The sequence below is a fragment of the Narcine bancroftii genome, chromosome 2, assembly GCF_036971445.1.
Source record: "Narcine bancroftii isolate sNarBan1 chromosome 2, sNarBan1.hap1, whole genome shotgun sequence".
Classification (NCBI taxonomy): domain Eukaryota; kingdom Metazoa; phylum Chordata; class Chondrichthyes; order Torpediniformes; family Narcinidae; genus Narcine; species Narcine bancroftii.
Window position 1 is genome coordinate 197,466,815 of NC_091470.1, and position 7,159 is coordinate 197,473,973.

Here is a 7,159-nt window from a genome sequence, read left to right on the forward strand (position 1 = left end):
AACCATCCTCTGTTAATTCTTTTGTTGACAACATTTATTTTCGGGGCGGCGCAGTTGGCCTAGCGTCACATCCGTGGTCGGGACTGGGGTTCGAATCCCTGCGGTGCCTGTGAGGAGTTTGCAGGTTCTCCCTGTGACTGTGCAGGTTCTCCCCAGGGGGGCGCCGGTTTCCTCCCACCGTTCAAGATGTAGGTTAATGGGGTGTAAATTGGGCAGCTCGGACCCGTGGGCCGAAATGGCTTGTGAGTCTAAATTTAAATTTAGGGTGGTTTATAAGTGCAGCAGAATCTTGACCTTTGTTGCTGGAGGGATTGGATTGAGGAGCAGGGAGGTTTTGCTGCAACTGTACAAGATACTGGTGAGGCTGCATCTGGAGAATTGCTTGCCCTTCTCAAGTCAACTCAAGTTTATCGTCATCCAATTGTACAAGTACAACCCAGCGAAACAGAATTCTCCGGTCCTCGGTGCAGAACACGCAGAAGCACAACTAGACATAACACATGGACAGTCAAACACTACACACGCAGGTCAGGTATTCACATATATAAATATCGTTTCATGAATAGGAGAGTCTCAGACGGTCAGTGTGAGCAGTTCCTTTGGTCGTTCAGCGTTCTCACTGCCTGGTGGTGCTGGCTCTGATCCTCCTGGATCTCTTCTCCCGACAAAAGCAGTTGAAAGATGCTGCATGCAAGTATGGAAGGGGGTCCTCGATGATTTTGCGCGCCCTCTTCAGTCAACGATCCCGGTAGATCACGTCAATGTGGGGAGGAATCCTCTCTGCCACTCTTCTGGTTCTGTGGATTGACCTCCAATCCATTTCTCTGCAGCAACAGGACCCACACTGTGATGCAGCCCAGCCAGGACGCTCTGGATAGAGCTCCTGTAGAAGGTTGACGTGACGGTGGCCGGTGGCCTTGCCCACTTCAATCTTCTCAGGAAGTGCTGTTACTGTTGCACTTTCCTGACAAGTGAGAAGATGTTGAGTGTCCATGATGGGTCACTAGTTCAGTGAACTGCTCTGCTCTCCTTACTTGAGGAAGGACGGACTGGCTTTGGAGACGGTGCAGAGGAGGTTCACCAAGTTGATTCCAGGGATGAGGGGCTTGGCCGATGAGGAGAGATTGAGTAGTCTGGGACTGCGCTCGCTGGAATTCAGAAGAACAAGAGGGGATCCTATAGAAAGGTATAAAATTATGAAAGGCATCAATAAGGTAGAAGCCGTCAAGTTGTTCCCAAGGGAGGGGGGAGACCATAACTAGGGGACGTGGCCTCGAGATCCAGGGGAGTAGATTTAAGATGGAGATGCGGAGGCTTTTCCCCAGAGGGCGGGGAATCTGTGGAATTTGCTGCCCGTGGAAGCAGTGGAGGCGACCTCAGTAAATATATTGAAGACTAAGTTGGATGGATCAGACGAAAGATGGTGACGTGTTCACATCGCGTCCGACAGGAAATAGTAACAAAGTGTTGAATTTGATTTCCGTGTGTGTGTGTGTGTGTGTGTGTGTGTGTGTCACAGATTAAACAGAGCGAGTTACGGCCGCAGTAGACAGACACTTTTGGAAGACTACCCACGCTGAAGTGATGTGGGCCTGGCCTATTCAGGGAGCACTTTTAAATTGGTTTAAACCCCACCTCCTCCCCATCCAGAGCGGGAACGGACACCACCGTCTTTCCCCCAACCTACCCTGACTGGCAGGTATCGGGGTCAGGAAAGTGCCTTAAACTGCTCAGGCTCAGGCATTTCCCCTTGTGAGCGCTCGCTCTCTGGTCAGCAAGACGAACGCGTTGAAAGGCCCGGCTCCTCGGCCCAGGAGAGGGCTCGCAAGCCGCAGCGTGATTTTTTTTAACGGAGGCGCGGCTCACAGAAGAATTGGAAGGCCGGACGTTTTCCAGGGCTGGCAGCAACGTGAAGAAGTGAGGAACTGCATCTGTAAACCAACCAGTTCTGGAGTGTCTGGTTAACGAGAGCAGGACTTTTTAATCCTGTACCTCCACTGCTGGAGTTTATATACGTCCAGATGTGAAAGTCAAAGCCGTCTTGAAAGTCCTTCGAGCTGCTATTGGCAAATTTCAGATATTACATCCAGGTGGGGCCTTTATAAAGCCTGGAGACATTAATCACCGTGATTTACGCTCTGTATGCAGTTCACGGTGTGTGTTTTCATTGTATTGTGTTCTGTTTTATATTCCGGTCGATGCAAATCACGTTTCACTTGGCTGGTCGACCAGCATAATGGACAATGAAGAGTATTCTCATTATCATTTTTACGTCGTAGAAGAAATTAGGGGCTCTGGGGACCGGGCAGGTCAGTGGAGACGAGTGTCAGCTCAGCTGATTGGCGGAGCAGGGCTCGACAGGCCGACCCCTGCCCCTGGAGGAACAGTACCTTGCACTCCGTCCGCTCAGCGTCAGCTTATCCTGATTCCGTTAGGAAACCCCCTCCCCCCCACCCCGTAACCCGACTAATGGAGACGTGAGGAGTACAAACACGCTTTTTAACGGCCGATGGACAAAATAGTCCTCGGGTGAATCTGAGGTAAGGCGGGAAAACCAGGGTTTATACTGGGGTAGGTGGGGGGGGGGGGCGGGGGGCAGGCATCAGAACAACACACAGACAGTGAATTCCAGTTCACTGCACCACTACGTTGCTCTCTCTCTCTCCCCCCCCCCCGATCAATTCTCACCTTTGAGAATTCCTGTCCACATTATTTCCAATTCACACATTTTGCCTCTACTCCTCCCCAGCCCATTTTTTATATAAAGCCCCCCTCCCCCCACCGCCTGTTTTTCTCACTCATATACTTGAGGAAGGCCTCAGGCTCGAAACGTCGACCATATCCCTCCTGTGGATGCTGTGAGGCCGGCTGGATTGCTTTCAGTGTCACCGTTGGCTTACTGGAATCCCCGCGCTGTCTTTAAGGAGTTTGAATGCTCTCCCTGTGTCTGCATGAGTTTCCGAAGAGTGCTCTAGTTCCCACCCACCCTTCAAAACGTGCAGAGCCAGTAGTTTAATTGGGGGTAATAGAGCTGGAAGGGTCTTCTCCCATGTACCATGTTCACAGGGGGTCCCAAGAAGGGTTTCAGTGTTTACAGGGGGTCCCGGGTTGCAGGTTAGTGTTTACAGGGGGTCCCAGGGAGAGTGACGGTGTTCACAGGGGGTCCCGAGTAGTGTGTGGTTGTTTACAGGGCGTCCCGGGTTGTGGGTTAGTGTTTACAGGGGGTCCCAGGGAGAGTGACAGTGTTCACAGGGGGTCCCAGGGAGGTATCAGTGTTTACAGAGGGTTCCAGAGTGTCAGTGTTTACAGGGGGTCCCGGGGAGAGTGACGGTGTTCACAGGGGATCCCAGGGAGTGTGTCATGTTTATGGGGGGACCCGGGGTGGGGGGGGGGTTGGTGTTTATAGCGAGTCCCGGAAAGGGTGTCGGTGTTTACAGGCGGTCCCGGGGTGGGTGTCGGTGTTTACAGGGGATCCCAGGGAGTGTGTCATGTTTATGGGGGGACCCGGGGTGGGGGGGGGGGTTGGTGTTTATAGCGAGTCCCGGAAAGGGTGTCGGTGTTTACAGGCGGTCCCGGGGTGGGTGTCGGTGTTTACAGAGGGTCCTGCGGAGAGTGACGATGTTACAGGGTGTCTCAGAGAGGGCGACGGTGTTTACAGGAGGGTCCCGGGGAGAGTGTTGGTGTTCACAGGGGGTCCCAGGGAGTGTGTTAGTATTTACAGGGGATCACAGGGAGTGTGACAATGTTTACAGGGGGTCTATTGGAGTGTGTTAGTTTTTACAGGGGGTCCTGGGGAGAGTGTCGGTGTTTACAGGGGGGTTACGGGGTGTGTGTCAATGTTTACAGGGGATCCAGGGTGGGTATTGGTGTTTACAGCGGTTCCCAGGGAGAGTGTCCGAATTTACAGGCGGTCCAGGATTAAACCGAACCATCCCTGTGATGCCCTGGAGCCGTGTATCTTCCAGCTACAATGCCGTTACCGACCTGGGGGTGGCAATGCTGAGCTGCCATCAGCCATTCTGCTTGGAATATTTGGACAGTTCAGCATTAATCTGCCCAATTTGTTCTCCTTCATCAACCCTGAGACACATTCTCTGCTCGTGCTGCATTGTTTGATATTAGTGGATGGCGATCTGTGGGAGGGGTGGTGAGGGAGCTCCGCACTGTGAGAGGGGCAGTGAGGGAGCTCCACACTGTGGGAAGGGCGGTGAGGGATCTCCGCACTGTGGGAGGGGCAGTGAGGGAGCTCTGCACTGTGGGAGGGGCAGTGAGGGAGCTCCACTGTCATAAGGGCGATGAAGGAGTTCTGCACTGTGGGAGGGGCCGTGAGAGAGCTCCACACTGAGGCCATGAGGGAGCTCCACACTGAGGGGTGGTGAGGGAGCTTCACACTGGGAGGGACGGTGAGGGAGCTCCACACTGTGGATGGGGCAGTGAGGGAGCTCCGCACTGTGGGAGGGGCAGGGAAGACTGAGTGTCTCATTGCCAGATAATTGGCCCCTTTCTCATATGAAAAGCAAGTATCCAGAGTCGGCCTTCAGCCCCTCTTCAAATATATCATGGGCGACTCACGTTCTCTCTCTTCCAAGCCTTGAGCAATTCGTGCCTCCTACAATCGTCAAACTAGAGTTTTCTAGAGAGGGTATAAGGTTGAAGTTTATTCAAGAAGGTTCAGATAGTGGTGAGATTGGACATTGGTTGTACGGGAGAAGAAGTGGATGGTCACTTCTCAGACTGGAGGCCTGTGACTAGTGGTGTGCCTCGGGGATTGGCGCTGTTGTCGATATCAATGATCTGGATAATAACACAGTCAATCGGATCAGCAAATTGGCAGATGACATTAAAGCCGCTTTCAGGTGCATTCTCCGCCAAGAATACAGCCCTGTGGATTGGTCGTCAGGTGACAGCCCTGAAATCGCTGCGCCGTCCACCTGAAAAGGGCGGCTACAGGAGAGGCGCCTTGGAGCGCACTCTGGCTCCTGTCAGTGTGGGACATTGGGGCAGGGGTGCCCGGTGCGGGACGTCGGGATGGGGCAGCAGGGAGGCGGGCTGTCAGGCGCAGGGAGGGGGGCTGTCAGGCAGCGAGGTTTTGGGTCACCAGCTGAATGTCGTCAGCCCGACCCATAGCTGCCACTTTCAGGCAGCTGCATCCAGGTGCCTCGGGGGACTGCTCAGATGTGGAGATTTTACCTCCCGGAGGAGGGTTGGTGAGTTCTCCTCCTAGCCGTGTCAGGCTCTTTCAGGTGGCCTCCCGACAGCCGCATTTGGGTAGAATATGCGGCTTTACATCGGGGTATTTTGGCCTCCTGAAAGAGGCTTAAGATCGGAGGCATTGTGGACAGCGAGGAAGGTTTTCAAAGCTCACAGAGGGATCTGGACCAGCTGGAAAAATGGCCGATGGAATTTAATGCAGACAAGTGTGGGGTGTTGCATTTTGCAAGGGCAAACCAAGAACGGATGTACACTGTGAATAGTCGGGCACTGAGGAGTGCGGAAGGACAGAGGGATTTGGGAACAGATACAGAATTCCCTGAAAGTGGTGTCACAGGTGGACAGGATTGTAAAGAGAACCTTTGGCACATTGGCCTTCATCAATCAGAATATTGAGTACAGGAGTTGGGATATTATGGTAAAGTTGTGTAAGACATTGGTGAGGCCAGTTTTGGAGCATTGTGTGCAGTTTTGGTCTCCGAACTACAGAAAAGATATCAATAAGATAGAGAAGATTTATTAGGATATTGCCTGGACTTCAGGAATTGAGTTACAGGGAAAGGTCAAACAGGTTAGGACTTTATTCCCTGGAGCATAGAAGAATGAGGGGAGATTTGATCGAGGTATTTAAAATTATGAGGGGGACGGACAGAGTCAATGTAGGTCCACTTTTTCCACTGAGGGCGGGTGAAATACAAACCAGAGGACATGGGTTAAAGGTGAAAGGGGAAAAGTTTAGGGGCAACTTCTTCTCACAGAAAGCAGTGGGGGTGTGGAATGAGCTGAAGTGGTGAGTGCGGGCTCGATTTTAAGAAGAATTTGAGGCTCCTGTTCGTTCAGTGGTTAGAGCACTGGTCTTGTAAACTGGAGATCGTGAGTTCGATCCTTGCTGGGGCTGGACAAAGCAGCAACTCTGTCTTCCTTATGGTGGACAAAGTTAAAGAAGAAACACTCTAAATGTAGGGACAAAAGCTTTACCTTTCAGGACATGAGGGGTATGGATGGCTGTGGGGCGAGACCAGAATGGGCTGAAGGGCCTGTGTACTGTGCTGTAATCTTCCATGGTCCGGAGGACTAAGCAGAGCCAACCTCCCCACTCGCTGGCTCGTCTCCGAAGGAATTTTCCATACCCTGTGGAATGCCAGGACGTTGTGTGGGGGGGGGGGGGGGGAGGGAGGGGGGGAGATTTCAGCTTCTGGTTCCAACCACAGCGAGAATCCAAGGGAGTGTCATCCTGACCCACCACTGCTGAAATCGACGGTCAGAGGAGGCAGGCAACAGGGGGGCTGAGGAGGTTTCGCTGGCGGACATTTACCATGGCAGGAACAAAGCCAACAAGTCTGGGCTATTTGCTTTGGAACGAGGTGGACCTTGGAGCTTCTATCGAGGTGGTTGGAATTATGAAAGGCGGGCAGCCAGGAAAGATCTATTTCCCTTGGCAGGACATTGGCCGCCTGGGGCAGGGGAAGGATTTGATGCAGGTTCATGTTTCTGCCCTTGTCACTGCCGGGGGTCTGGGTATCTCCCCTCCACAGGAGCAACTCTCAGTCAACAGGACAGTAGCAGGCCTTTCAGCCCATTGGGTCTGTATCAACCCTAGGGCCAGATTAAACCAGACCCCTCTGCCTGCACCTCTCTGCCCGTTCGTGGGTCTGTCTAAATGTTGCTGTTGTGCCCTCCCTGGCAGTACATTCCAGTTATTTATCACTCTCTGGAATAAAACCAATACCTTAAACTTTCCCTTTCTTAAACCCTGACATCCCCACTCCCCCGCAGTGTGGATTGTGGAGGGTCATGTGACCTCTCCGCCTGGAACCTGCCCAATCAAGATTAGACTCCACCCACCCATTAGTGCACCATTGGCCCCCTTTAATCTCCGGGTGATTACCTAGGCCGGATCCTCCATCTTACTTCACATTGAAGTCCACCACATGGCGTATCTCTCTCT

The 7,159-nt window shown here is 52.7% G+C and overlaps 1 long non-coding RNA gene across 1 annotated transcript; it reads right to left on the reverse strand.

Annotated features, from left to right (window-relative positions):
- Window positions 1-12: 12 nt before the first annotated feature.
- On the reverse strand, window positions 13-3,363 carry LOC138752580 (uncharacterized). The gene is made up of 2 exons (XR_011350746.1): window positions 2,799-3,363; window positions 13-1,176 (listed from the first exon to the last, which is right to left on the reverse strand). It is a non-coding gene; the product is annotated as an uncharacterized lncRNA (long non-coding RNA).
- Between the last annotated feature and the right edge of the window lie 3,796 nt (window positions 3,364-7,159).